This window comes from Macaca thibetana, chromosome 5, assembly GCF_024542745.1.
Source record: "Macaca thibetana thibetana isolate TM-01 chromosome 5, ASM2454274v1, whole genome shotgun sequence".
Classification (NCBI taxonomy): domain Eukaryota; kingdom Metazoa; phylum Chordata; class Mammalia; order Primates; family Cercopithecidae; genus Macaca; species Macaca thibetana.
Window position 1 is genome coordinate 136,404,760 of NC_065582.1, and position 13,812 is coordinate 136,418,571.

Consider the following 13,812-nt stretch of genomic DNA (forward strand, 5'->3'; position numbering starts at 1 on the left):
GTACTTCTAGAAACTTCTTGGCAGAACTGTACTTTGTAAGAAAAAACTACCTGAGTTGTAGAGAAAAAAAAAAACCTGTAAATCAGTTAAATTCAGTGATAACATCATGGGCTTACCAATCCACAAAATTAGAATTCAATGAAACATGTATGTTTTAATGTTCCTAAGACCCTACTTTCTGAGTGTACAAAGATCAAAATAAAGAAGGCTAATGTCTATTTTCTAAATAAGAATATTAGGAACAGATAAAAATATTTTATCTTAAAGATAAGACCAATGTTTCTATCACGTGTAGATAAAAACTAAAGCTATAGACTGGAAATCTTCCATCAGATCCTGAAACATTCTTAACTGTTAGATAAATACTCAGCATATAAAAAAATTAAAGAACCTTCACTGATGACAGAATACTTTTCCACTCTTAATCAATAGTATTTGACAACTACCAACTATTTCATAAGCCATTCAACAAATATTTACAGAGCATCTGCTATATTCTCAGCACTATACTGTAAGTATTAAGCCTACTTCCTATCTTCAAGTAACTTGCAGTTAGTTAGGAAGGAAAAATAGAAAGTCAACAAAGAAACGGAGAACAATTCAGTATTAAACTAAACATTGACACATGATTATGATTCCGTTAAGGGGGGGAAAAAAGGGGCCAGGCCTGCTGGCTCATGCCTATAATCCCAGCACTTTGGGAGGCCAAGGTGAAAGGATCACTTGAGGCCAAGAATTCGAGACCAGCCTGGCCAGCATGATAAAACCCCATCTCTACTAAAAATACAAAAAGTTAGCTGGGTATGGTGGTGTACACTTGTAATCCCAGCTACTCGGGAGGCTGAGGCATGAGAATCTCTTTAAATTGGGAGGCAGAGGTTGCAGTGAGCTGAGATCGCACTACTGTATTCCATCCTGGGTGACAGAGAGAGAATCTGTCCCAAAAAAGAAAAGAAAAGAAAGCGACAAGATACTGGCTGAAAATAAACATTTGAAAAGGGATGATAATGGAAAAGCAGAAGAGAAAGTGGAGGAGGAAGAGGAAGACAATTTACAAAGTCATTACTATGTCCTAGGAACTAGGCTATGACTAATTAATGATTTGTTTACATATGTTAGCATTTTTTAAAAACTCACACTAATGATAATATCTAATATTTATTGAAAGCCTTTGAGTGCCAGACAAATATTTACAAATGGTGACTCATCTTACTCCGACAATAAATCCTGTAAAAGAGGTATTATAGTTTTCTTTTTTTCCATTTTAGAGATAAGGAAACTGAAGCAAGGAGATGTTAAGTAATGTAACCAAGATTACACAGATCATCACAGTACTAGGATTAAAACTAGACCAATCTGTCTAGGGAGCTTATTCTCGTATTCCTTTATGAATCTGGAAATGAACACCAAATTAGGGCTGCCTGTGTACTTGATGTATTTCCTGCATCCTCGTCAGAGTCTGTTACTTGTATTGCCTGGTAGCACACCTATATCCTAAGCTGTCCTGTCTAGAGCCCAAAAGTGGATTAATCTCCTTCACTTTTTACTTTTTAAATTTTTTCCTAAATTTCACAACTAAAAGAGTCTAGCATTTTGCTAAAGGCATTTTCCTAAAATGACGTAGGCAAAGGTAAATCACAAGGAAAGAAAAACTCAAAGGCACAGCAAGAGAAAAATAAGTAAATAAACTACAGTGCATCAAAAGATCATGTGTTCTACTTGAGAACTTTCTAAGCCTGCCTTGAACCTAAAACAAAATTTTTTCTATAATTTTCTAACTCTCTGTTGCCTGGATAACTACTAGTTGTTCTTTAGGACTCAGGTTCAGTGATGTCCCTGGTCAACACACATACAAACACACACACACACACACACACACACACACACACACCCCTCACCACTGTAGAGTCTGGGTCAAGTGCCCCCTCCTTTGAGTTTCCACAGTACACTACATCTCCTGGTATTTGAGCACTTGTCGAACTTCAACATTAACTCGTATGTCTCCCTCATTTGGATGTAAATCTCTGAAGCCATGGACTGTGTTTTATTTGTTTTCCTATCCCTGTTGGGCTACTGCTCAGTGTCTGGCACTTATTACATTGAATTGATAAGTAAATAAACGTTTAACAAGAGTTCACTCACTGCATTTTCATAGTGCAGTGAACAACAATCATTCTCTCTCTCTCTCTCTCTCTCTCTCTGTATATATATATACATAAAACTAAAAATTTGCATGCGCCTTGTCAGAAGAAACCCCATCACAACCACCACCGTCAAAGAGAGTCTAAATGTTTTACCAATGGAGGCACACTAAAACAGGAACATGCTACTTCTCCACTTGCCCTTTTCCCTTTACCTGTTCTTGGGATAAGGCTGAGAATAGGACTCAAGGAAGGATCCCTTGCAGAAGAAGGAGGACAAGGTTGCCTCTCTACACCCCCTGATGCCCACTCTATGGAGATGATTCTTACCATCCCCAAGGAAAAAGCCTCTCTTGTTTTTATTTTGGTCAATGACCTCACTAAGGGCTGGAGATAGGACAGATCTCTACTTGATGCAAAAAGAGTCAAGGAAGTAGATGGGGGCAGGAAAGAAAACCCTTAGAGTTACTGAGTACCATTTATGAGCTGAGTACTTTATGTATGATATTTCACTTAATCCTCACAACCACCCCAGTAGTGTTTATGCACTATCATTCTAACTGAGTTCCTAGAGCTCTGCCTCAAATACCTCTGTTCATTTGGTTTGTCTCCTTTCCTAACAAGTGCCTAAGCTCCTTTAAGAGAGAAGTGGCTAATTAATAAGATGCAGAAGGATGCCACTAAAAGGCATAATGATAGCAATGGAAGGAACAACCCAACAATAATGAATGCAAAGAAATTACAAAATTCAGATAAACAAACTCAAAGACACTCTGATGCCCATTTAGTATCAAGGCAAACATCCCTAAATTTGTTAGTAATGCCTAAGAGCATCATTGTATTATTTTAAAAGTTTAAGAATTAATGTTAACAATGATTCCAAGTCACAAATACAGATCTATTTATATTCAGTATGCTCTATTTTAGAAAGTAATATGTTTTGTAACTTGCGATTATTAAATTAATATTAAAACTTGTAGCATGCATAATTAGGCAAGCCCTTAACAAACTGAGAATTCAACCATAATAAAATAATTCATTCCCTGAAAAGAGTCAAGATTTCAAGATTTTCTTGGGTCAGGTGGTTGCTCAGATATGAGAGGGACTTTCTAAAAAGTTATCATGAAAGCTAATGTTTAGAATGTCGATTTCTACAAGTATGTCTATAAAACTATGGTGAAACTTTATCAATTAATAACCTAGAAAAATGCAGTGTTAAATTATCTGCACAGGGACTAGGCTGAAGTTTGCATTTGTATTATCCATATATAATTACAGATATTAATAAATCGAAGTCTCCAGGGGAATGCATAAATAAATTGAGGGAAGGGTTGATTGGTGTTCATTTCTCTTACATCTCATTCTTGAAGAACATACTGAAGTTTCTATATATCTAGAGGCAGAGAAGAAGTCACAGGAAAAAATTGGGCAAAACAATAAGGCCTTAACAACGCATACAGGCTGTGTGGATTGTTCAATATTAAACAGCTTTTCAAGTTGCAAGACAAGAATGAAGACTTTGTTGCTTTGTTCTGGATGACATGCTGACAGATAGCAGGCCTTTGATAGCTCAGTGGAGGACGAAGGTTTTTATATGCCTGTAATAAGGACATTAACAAATTTGACAGCAGACAGCAGCTTGTACAAACTGCTGTGCTGATACCATTCTCTGTCCAAAGATGACAAGTAATGATAATGATGAAAATTAAGCAATAAGGGTGAAATCTATCAGGTTGGAAGGAATACTGAAAAACAGAATACAGATGGGGAGCTTCTATGGATCTGAAATCTTTAGAATGACTAATATTTCAGGTTATTACCAACATGTAGAGTGTATGGGCCAAGTGCCTTTTCTTTATCCCTCATTTCTTATTTTCTTATCCAGGCCAAAAGAGTCTGAAAATCTTCAAGGCCCAATTTAGTAAAGACTTATTTTTGGAAGACAGTAGAGAATGCTTCAGAAATATGTCACTCTAGAGAGTTAAGGCTAGGCATGAACCATGAAATTAAGTTTAGTAAATGAACTATGACTAAATATAAACATTATATATGTGTACTGTTGTGCTTATTATATGTCAAGCACTTTGCTAATTCAAGAATTAAACAATATAGACAAGATCACTGTTAAAGTTCATGTTCAGTTATAGAGATAGAAAATGAGTCAAATGTACACATAATTGAACAAACAAATGAAAACATACGCACATGGATTTTCTTATGAAGGAGATAAAGTGATGAGTTGGGGCAACTGAGAGAGGCTTTAGTGAAGAGACAATGAGGGAAGGCCCCTCAGAGGCGGTGTCATGTTAGCTGAGATCTGAAGAATGAGGATGATCAAGTCAAGGGAGGAGACAGGGCTTGTGGAAGGAAGTGGGAGCAGTGAATGTCCTCAACAGAAAGAAGGAAGAGAAGATGCAAAGCCAAGAAGGGCAAGGATTAGAAGAACAGAAAAAGGTCAAAGTGACTAAAGCAAAGTGACCAAGAGGGGGTGCATTGTGAGTGGAGGTTGAGGAGGAAAATAGGAGCCAGTTTATGAAGAAATTTGTGAACTCGATTTTTATTCTAAGATTGATTGAAACCCAGAAATTGAAGGGAATGACTATATGCTTTTTGAAAGGTCATCTTTCTTCTATGTGGAGAAGGTACTATACAGGAAGAGTTAAAATAAGGAGTCCTGTTAGAAGGCTGTTTTAATAGTTCTGATAAGAGTTGATGGCAGTTTGAATAGAGATGGAAAGAAGTAAATGAATCTGAGATCTAATGTGGAAGAAAAATAGGACTTGCTTGTGGATTGATGTTGGGGTGAGGCAAATGGAAAAATCAAGGATGTCTCTTAGGTCTCTGGCCTGAGCTACTGAGACAGGAGATAAATGGAAGAAGAAAAATCGATGTGGGGTGAGTACAATCTGGAATACCACAACATAACATAGATACAGAAGGCTGGGGAAATGTGTTTAAGGCCACAATGTTCAGGATTCTTAGCTGAACCATGTGGTCAAGTAAGAGCCAGGATGATGTAAGAGAAAAGTTCTACACTAACTAGCTCTCTGCTCTTGGTCAGACCAATTATATTGGAATTATGTAACCATGGATTTAGAAAAGACATTATGAGTAACCTAGTCTTGCTTCCCATTGATCACAGCAAGAGCTTTTAATACATTCAGTGGTTAGATGCTTGCTACTTCAGAAGTCACCCACTCCATTTTAGGAAAACTTCAATTGTTAAAATTATTATTGATATTGAATCAATTTCCATGCCTTACCAACAGCAAGCTTAACCTCTCAACCACACAGCAACTCACCATGTGTGTATTCTCTTTATTGCTTCTGACATTTAAATTTGAATCCCAGCTCTAACTATACTCATACCTACTCAATCTCCACATACAAAAAAAAAAAAGAAAAAAATCGAAATTGTAGATTCTGAATATTTGACTTTTGTGATCGCCTCAAACATTTTCATATTCTGTAATTATAAATCCTAAATCTCTTTGTGACTCAGTTTCCCATTTATATTATTTGCAATATTTCAGGTTGTTTGAGGTTCATAAGAAAAAGTCATATTTGTGATCATTTTCTTGTCTGTTGACTTACAGTTCATAAGGTTAAAATATATAAGAGCAAAAGAACTGAGCAAAATTATTTATTTCTACTTGCCCATTAATTTTCCATCTTTCAAAATTTTGTTTTCAATTTTCCTTTTCTTATCTCTTAATTTCTTTTCTATTATCTTTTAGTTGGAGATTGAGAGGTACTAGAATTATGTTGAGTTGTCCAATCTCCTGTTAAACCAGAAATCTAACAAAGCTCATTTGTTTTCCTTTTTTTCCTTCAAAGGTGTATATTAAAAATTTTGGTTATGTTTCATTGTTAAGCTTGAGGGTTTCAAAGATAAATTCTACTAGAATTATATGTTTTAAGAAAATTGAATGGTAGAAAAGGCTAAGGCAATATAGATGAATTAAAGGGTATCTGGGCTGGTCTTGGTTGGCTTATTCATGATCTTTCAAATAAACATGCAGTGAGCTAAAATGGCTGTTAATAAAAAACAGAAATACTGGTATTTTACGAGTTGCTTATTATGATTACATATTTAAAAGCCCTGAGACCCTGAGGTCATCGCACTATATTCTCACAAAGGGAACCAGAGTTCATGCCTCTTTCAATGAAAGCACTAACATTTCAACAGTTAAAGATTTCTGGTGGCTCATGGCTAAGTGGATTCAGAACTCTGAACTTTAGTATATCTTCAGTGCTAATCTTAAAACACCAGGGGTAAAATCGTCTTTCGCTGTGTACAACTGGTTTTCCATAGGAACAGTATGTGCCACAAACAATTACCTATATTTACTATCTTAGGAGTAATCACATAATGATAGATTCAGTGACGTTTGAAGGATAAATTCTCCTTGAAATACAGTTTCTTTAGGAAAATAGAATAAAATAGAATAAGAAGAAGGTATAATAACGATTTGAGGGTCCCAGGTCATTGGTTTAGAAGCAAGTCTGATGTGCATTAAGCAAACGTTACATACTCCAAATATTAAATTATAATTTATGTCAGAGTAGGGAGACTGCAGGTGGCCAGTCTACTGACATTTCAGACTGCTTTCTTGGTGACATAAATATTTCCAAGTAGATCATGAACAACCTTACAAAATAATCAAAGTAAATTATGAGAAAAAAAGTGTAAAAATGGGATAGTTATCAACATTTACAGACGATTTTTCAAGTAATCCTGCAAAAGGGAAGCCTTTTAAAGATTTCAGTCCCTCTTGGATCACAAGGTCCATCGTGGTCTCTGTACCTTCTTTCTCCTTCACATCTGTCAATTTTGATCATGGCTGCTCTAGAAAGCTATGACTGCAAGCTCTCCTTTCTAGGATCTCTCCTTAAAGCATCTGATCTTGCCTGCTTTCCTTGCTTCTCTTCCCACCTATCAATTTCTGTTTCTAGGCCAAACTAAGTGAGGAGGTTAACAACCAGCCAATCTTATTTTTTATTCTCATCAGGAGTATAATACCTCTCTATTCAGCACTGGAAGTCCTGCCTTATTCTTTGAGGCCATGACCCCACAAATCACCCATTCTGATTGACTGTGTTTCATCTTAGCTCTCAGGAATACTTTCTCCAGTGTTTCCCATTTATACATAACTCATAGGTAGAAAATTATAAATATAGCCACAATTATTAGGAGATGTTCCTATCAAGGTATAGAGTTTACTTCTCCACCCCTTGAACTTAGGCTAAACTTCTGACTTGCTTTGGCCAATACAGTGTAACAGCGGCATTACTGGGTAAGTTTCCATACTATAACTCCAGATATTTTTGTGTGTTTTTGTTCCTGCTACTAATGAATCCTGCCATCATGTGCACAAGCTTAGGCTAGAGTGCTGGAGGATGAAAGATCATATTGAAAAAGGTCACAGATATCCCAATTTTGCCAGCTGAGGCTATCATAAAGCCTGTGACAACCTATCACATGACCACGGATGTATAAGCAAGCCCAGATGAAATCAGCTTAATTCAGTCAGACCAGTAGAAGCGCCCAGCTGAGCCCAGCTCAAATGGCTGATGTACAAAATTGTGAGCTAGATAAAAGGCTCTTGAGGGCCCAGGAGCAATGACACCCCAATAGCAACAAGCACCCCTTGAATACAGACATTGGCTTCTAATATGAATCTTCAATAAAAGAAGGCTCTTTGGGGATATGGCCAATTCTAGGACTGGGAGAAGGAATATCTGAGATAATCCTGGAGTCTGACAGAAAGTTAGGAAGTACTCAAAATAACCTCCAATGTTGGGAGAATATTGAATGAACACAGGAGCCAACCGAAAGAACTCCCAAGAGCTAAAGCTGCAATAACAAAGTATTGGATTTTAACTCAAAATATAAAATAAGTATCAACAAGTATATAATGTTTTAAATGACTGAATAAATAAATAAATGGGGGGAAATAGATACATTTCTCATGCAGAATAATTCCAAATGAAGTATGTAGATACGTTACCCTGTGTGTGATCCTGTGGACCACAATAATGCACAAGCCATATCCTTCTAGATACGTAATTCCTTCTATGTTTCCTAAGCTACAAGCCCTGCTGACATCTCCTCCAATACATGTAAATCTATGTACTTCTCTCCATCTCATTAGCTACCAGCTAGTACAAGCCATCACCAACCATCACATGAACAACCTCACGGCCTCTTGACAAGACCACTGGCTTCCACTCTTACATCAGCATAATCCATCACCCACAGCAGCCAAAGAGCTCAAACACTGCATAAAACAAACATACTAGCCAACAAAACTGCTTTCAGTGCTATTTACAATAACAAAGCCATGGAATCAACCTAAGCGTCCATCAGTGGATGACTGGATAATGAAAATATGTGTGTATGTGTATACATATATATACATGCATACATATATATACCATGAAATATTACCCAGTCATAAAAAAGAATGAAATTGTGTCTTTTGCAGAAAATGGATTGAACTGGAGGCTATTACCTTAAAATAAATAATTCAGAAAGTTAAATACCGCACATTCTCATTTATAGGTGGGAGCTAATCAATGTGTACACATGGACATAGAGAGTGGAATAATAGACATCAGGGACTCCAAAAGTTGGGAGGGTGGGAGGGAGAAGAGGTTGAGATGTTACCAATTATGTACAATGTACAATATTCAGGTGATGACTACACTAAAACCCCAGACTTAACCACCACACAATATATCCATAAAACAAAATTGTACTTGTACCCCCTAAATCTATAAAAATTAAATAATAATAAATAAATATAAACAATAAAATAAAAAAAAAAAACTCTGCTTTCAAATTTAGAATAAAATTCAGACTTCATGATTTGAGTCCTGTCTACCATTCTTTTTTTCTGTTTTTTTTTTTTTTATTATTATTATACTTTAAGTTCTAGGGTACATGTGCATAACGTGCAGGTTTGTTACATATGTATACTTGTGCCATGTTGGCGTGCTGCACCTATCAACTCGTCAGCACCCATCAACTCGTCATTTACATCAGGTATAACTCCCTCCCAATGCAATCCCTCTCCCCTCCCCGCTCCCAATGATAGGCCCCGGTGTATGATGTTCCCCTTCCTGAGTCCAGGTGATCTCATTGTGCAGTTCCCACCTATGAGTGAGAACATGTGGTGTTTGGTTTTCTGTTCTTGTGATAGTTTGCTGAGAATGATGGTTTCCAGCTGCATCCATGTCCCTACAAAGGACACAAACTCGTCCTTTTTTATGGCTGCATAGTATTCCATGGTGTATATGTGCCACATTTTCTTAATCCAGTCTGTCACTGATGGACATTTGGGTTGATTCCAAGTCTTTGCTATTGTGAATAGTGCCACAATAAACATATGTGTGCATGTGTCTTTATAGCAGCATGATTTATAATCCTTTGGGTATATACCCAGTAATGGGATGGCTGGGTCATATGGTACTTCTAGTTCTAGATCCTTGAGGAATCGCCATACTGTTTTCCATAATGGTTGAACTAGTTTACAATCCCACCAACAGTGTAAAAGTGTTCCTATTTCTCCACATCCTCTCCAGCACCTGTTGTTTCCTGACTTTTTAATGATTGCCATTCCAACTGGTGTGAGATGGTATCTCATTGTGGTTTTGATTTGCATTTCTCTGATGGCCAGTGATGATGAGCATTTTTTCATGTGTCTGTTGGCTGTATGAATGTCTTCTTTTGAGAACTGTCTGTTCATATTCTTTGCCCACTTTTTGATGGGGTTGTTTGTTTTTTTCTTGTAAATTTGTTTGAGTTCTTTGTAGGTTCTGGATATTAGCCCTTTGTCAGATGAGTAGATTGCAAAAATGTTCTCCCATTCTGTAGGTTGCCTGTTCACTCTGATGGTAGTTTCTTTTGCTGTGCAGAAGCTCTTTAGTTTAATTAGATCTCATTTGTCAATTTTGGCTTTTGTTGCCATTGCTTTTGGTGTTTTACACATGAAGTCCTTGCCCATACCTATGTCCTGAATGGTATCACCTAGGATTTCTTCTAGGGTTTTTATGGTATTAGGTCTAACGTTTAAGTCTCTAATCCATCTTGAATTAATTTTTGTATAAGGAGTAAGGAAAGGATCCAGTTTCAGCTTTCTACTTATGGCTAGCCAGTTTTCCCAGCACCATTTATTAAATAGGGAATCCTTTCCCCATTTCTTGTTTTTCTCAGGTTTGTCAAAGATCAGATGGCTGTAGACGTGTGGTGTTATTTCTGAGGACTCTGTTCTGTTCCACTGGTCTATATTTCTGTTTTGGTACCAGTACCATGCTGTTTTGGTTACTGTAGCCTTGTAGTATAGTTTGAAGTCAGGTAGCGTGATGCCATTCCAATCAATAGAAAAAGAGGTAATCCTCCCTAACTCATTTTATGAGGCCAACATCATCCTGATACCAAAGCCTGGCAGAGACACAACAAAAAAAGAGAATTTTAGACCAATATCCCTGATGAACATCGATGCAAAAATCCTCAATAAAATACTGGCAAACCGGATCCAGCAGCACATCAAAAAGCTTATCCACCATGATCAAGTGGGCTTCATCCCTGGGATGCAAGGCTGGTTCAACATACACAAATCAATAAACGTAATCTAGCATATAAACAGAACCAAAGACAAAAACCACATGATTATCTCAATAGATGTAGAAAAGGCCTTTGACAAAATTCAACAGCCCTTCATGCTAAAAAAGCTCAATAAATTCGGTATTGATGGAGCGTATCTCAAAATAATAAGAGCTATTTATAACAAACCCACAGCCAATATCATACTGAATGGGCAAAAACTGGAAAAATTCCCTTTGAAAACTGGCACAAGACAGGGATGCCCTCTCTCACCACTCCTATTCAACACAGTGTTGGAAGTTCTGGCTTAGGGCAATCAGGCAAGAGAAAGAAATAAAGGGTATTCAGTTAGGAAAAGAAGAATTCAAATTGTCCCTGTTTGCAGATGACATGATTGTATATTTAGAAAACCCCATTGTCTCAGCCCAAAATCTCCTTAAGCTGATAAGCAACTGCAGCAAAGTCTCAGGATACAAAATTTATGTGCAAACATCACAAGCATTCTTATACACCAGTAACAGACAGACAGAGAGCCAAATCATGAATGAACTTCCATTCACAATTGCTTCAAAGAGAATAAAATACCTAGGAATCCAACTTACAAGGGATGTAAAGCACCTCTTCAAGGAGAACTACAAACCACTGCTCAGTGAAATAAAAGAGGACACAAACAAATGGAAGAACATATCATGCTCATGGATAGGAAGAATCAATATCGTGAAAATGGCCATACTGCCCAAGGTAATTTATAGATTCAATGCCATCCCCATCAAACTACCAATGAGTTTCTTCACGGAATTGGAAAAAACTACTTTACAGTTCATATGGAACCAAAAAAGAGCCCGCATTGCCAAGACAATCCTAAGTGTTTTGTTTTTTTGAGATGTAGTTTCACTCTTGCTGCCCAGATTGGAGTGCAATGGCACCATCTCGGCTTGGTGCAACCTCCACCTCCCAGGTTCAAGCTATTCTCCTGCCTCAGCTACCTGAGTGGCTGGGACTACAGGCTCATGCCACCATGCCCAGCTAATTTCTGTATTTTTAGTAGAGACAAGGTTCACCATGTTGGCCAGGCTGGTCTTGAACCCCTGACCTCAGGTGATCCACTCAACTCAGCCTCCCAAGGTGCTGGGATCACAGGCGTGAGCCACTGCACCCAGCCTGTCTACCATTCTTCTACATACTATTTCCTTTTTCTTATCTGTTCCAGCCACTTTGGCCTTCAACCATCTTCAACATACCAAACTCTTTCCCACCTTAGAGCTTTTGCATAACTTCTCTTTCTGACTAAACTGCTTTCTCCCCTAGCTCTTTGCATAACTGGTTTCTTCTTGTCATTCACCTTAAATGTCTTCCTTGAGCACCTTTTCCAAAGTAATAGCCCCATCACTGCCTATCATAGAACATTATTTTACTTTCTCATTCCTATGACTGTCCAGGATTGGAATTGTCCTCAGCAGAACAGCTATTCCTCCATGAGGTCACTCAGGAGCCCAGGCCAATAGCTGCTCTGCCATTATCATGTGACTTCTAAAGTCACTCTAGGAGGCCGCATCCTAATCATCCAAATGAGTAAAGGGCCTGGAGAAACACATGGGACAAGTTTTCATGGGCTAGGCCTGGAAGCAGCACACATCACTTCTACTCACATTCTAATTGTGGGGGGAGTGGGCGGAGAATAAACAAAAATAAACACTAGGAGGTTTTCAAGTAGCTCTGTGCCCAAAAAGGGGGTCTGATTTTTGTTAGACAGCTGGTAATCTCTGACTCAGGAAAAATAGGTCTAGGTACTTGAAACATACTTTGGACACATTGCTGGCAATATTTGGGTAACTTAGAAGCAAAAGGAAATGTTCAAATAGGATCTCAATCTGGTTAGGAAAATGCCAGCTGCCAAAGCCCCAAATCCCCCACATGTCTTAGCACAATTAAATTAGGCGTGCACCTGTAGTCCCAGCTACTCGGGAGGCTGAGGCAGAAGAATGGCATGAAGAGGGAACACGCAGTGAGCCAAGATTGCGCCACTGCACTCCATCCTGGGTGACAGAGTGAGACTCCATCTCAAAAAACAAACAAACAAACAAAAAACAGAAGTCAGTTTTCTCCCACCTTGAGATCCACAAATCCTTAGAGCTCTAGAATCCTCTTCCCCTATCTGTGGATAAAAGCCTATGCACTTCTTAAAAGTTCCAATCGAGAAATAAATCACACATTACTTCCACCCACATTCTATTAATGAAAACTAGTCACATGGCTACACATGGACACAAGGGAGGCTGGGAAATGTAGTCCCTGGCTGGGCAGGCTTCTTCCACTGACAGCCCCACACTAGGGAAGGGGAATGAATTTTGTTGCACCACTAGCCTTCTCTACTATAGTTAAACTCCCCCAAACAGGGCCCATCTATTTACTTCCAATATAGACCTGGTTGCTGGAATCTTTACTAAATAAACTGTTTTGAACACAATATCTATCATCTTGCCTCCTGTTATATTTGTACGAATCACGTTTTGCTTTGGGACACAGGATGTACATATAATTATGCCACTTGCTTGCTTAAAATCCTTGAATGAATCCCAGTAGTCTTCAAGTAAAATGCAATCTCCTTACCATGGCCTGCAGTGTCCTATGGGTTCTACCTCCTGCTGACTCCTGCAACTTAAACTGCTACCATTTTCCATTCTTATTTCTCTGCTCTGACCACAGTGAGCTCCTTTTAAGTTCTTGAGTGCTCTTTTCCCACTACCAGAACTTCCCATGTGTTATTCTAGAATGCTTTCCCCCAACTCTCCTCATGGTTAATTATTTTTTTCGCTTCAGGCTTAAGCCCACCAGTGACAACCTCTTCAGAAAGGCCTTCACTGGCCAGCTCTTTAATGGGGCCTTCCACAGCTCCTTTCCGCTCCATCCCCTTGTTATTTTTTCACAGCAGATGTGTCAATCTGTAATAATATTGTTTGAAAGTCTCTTTGTTCACTGTCATTCTCCTCACTTCAATGTAGTTTCCATGAAGGCAAGGTGCCCATCTGTCTTATCACTGTCATAACCCTATTGCTTTATGTG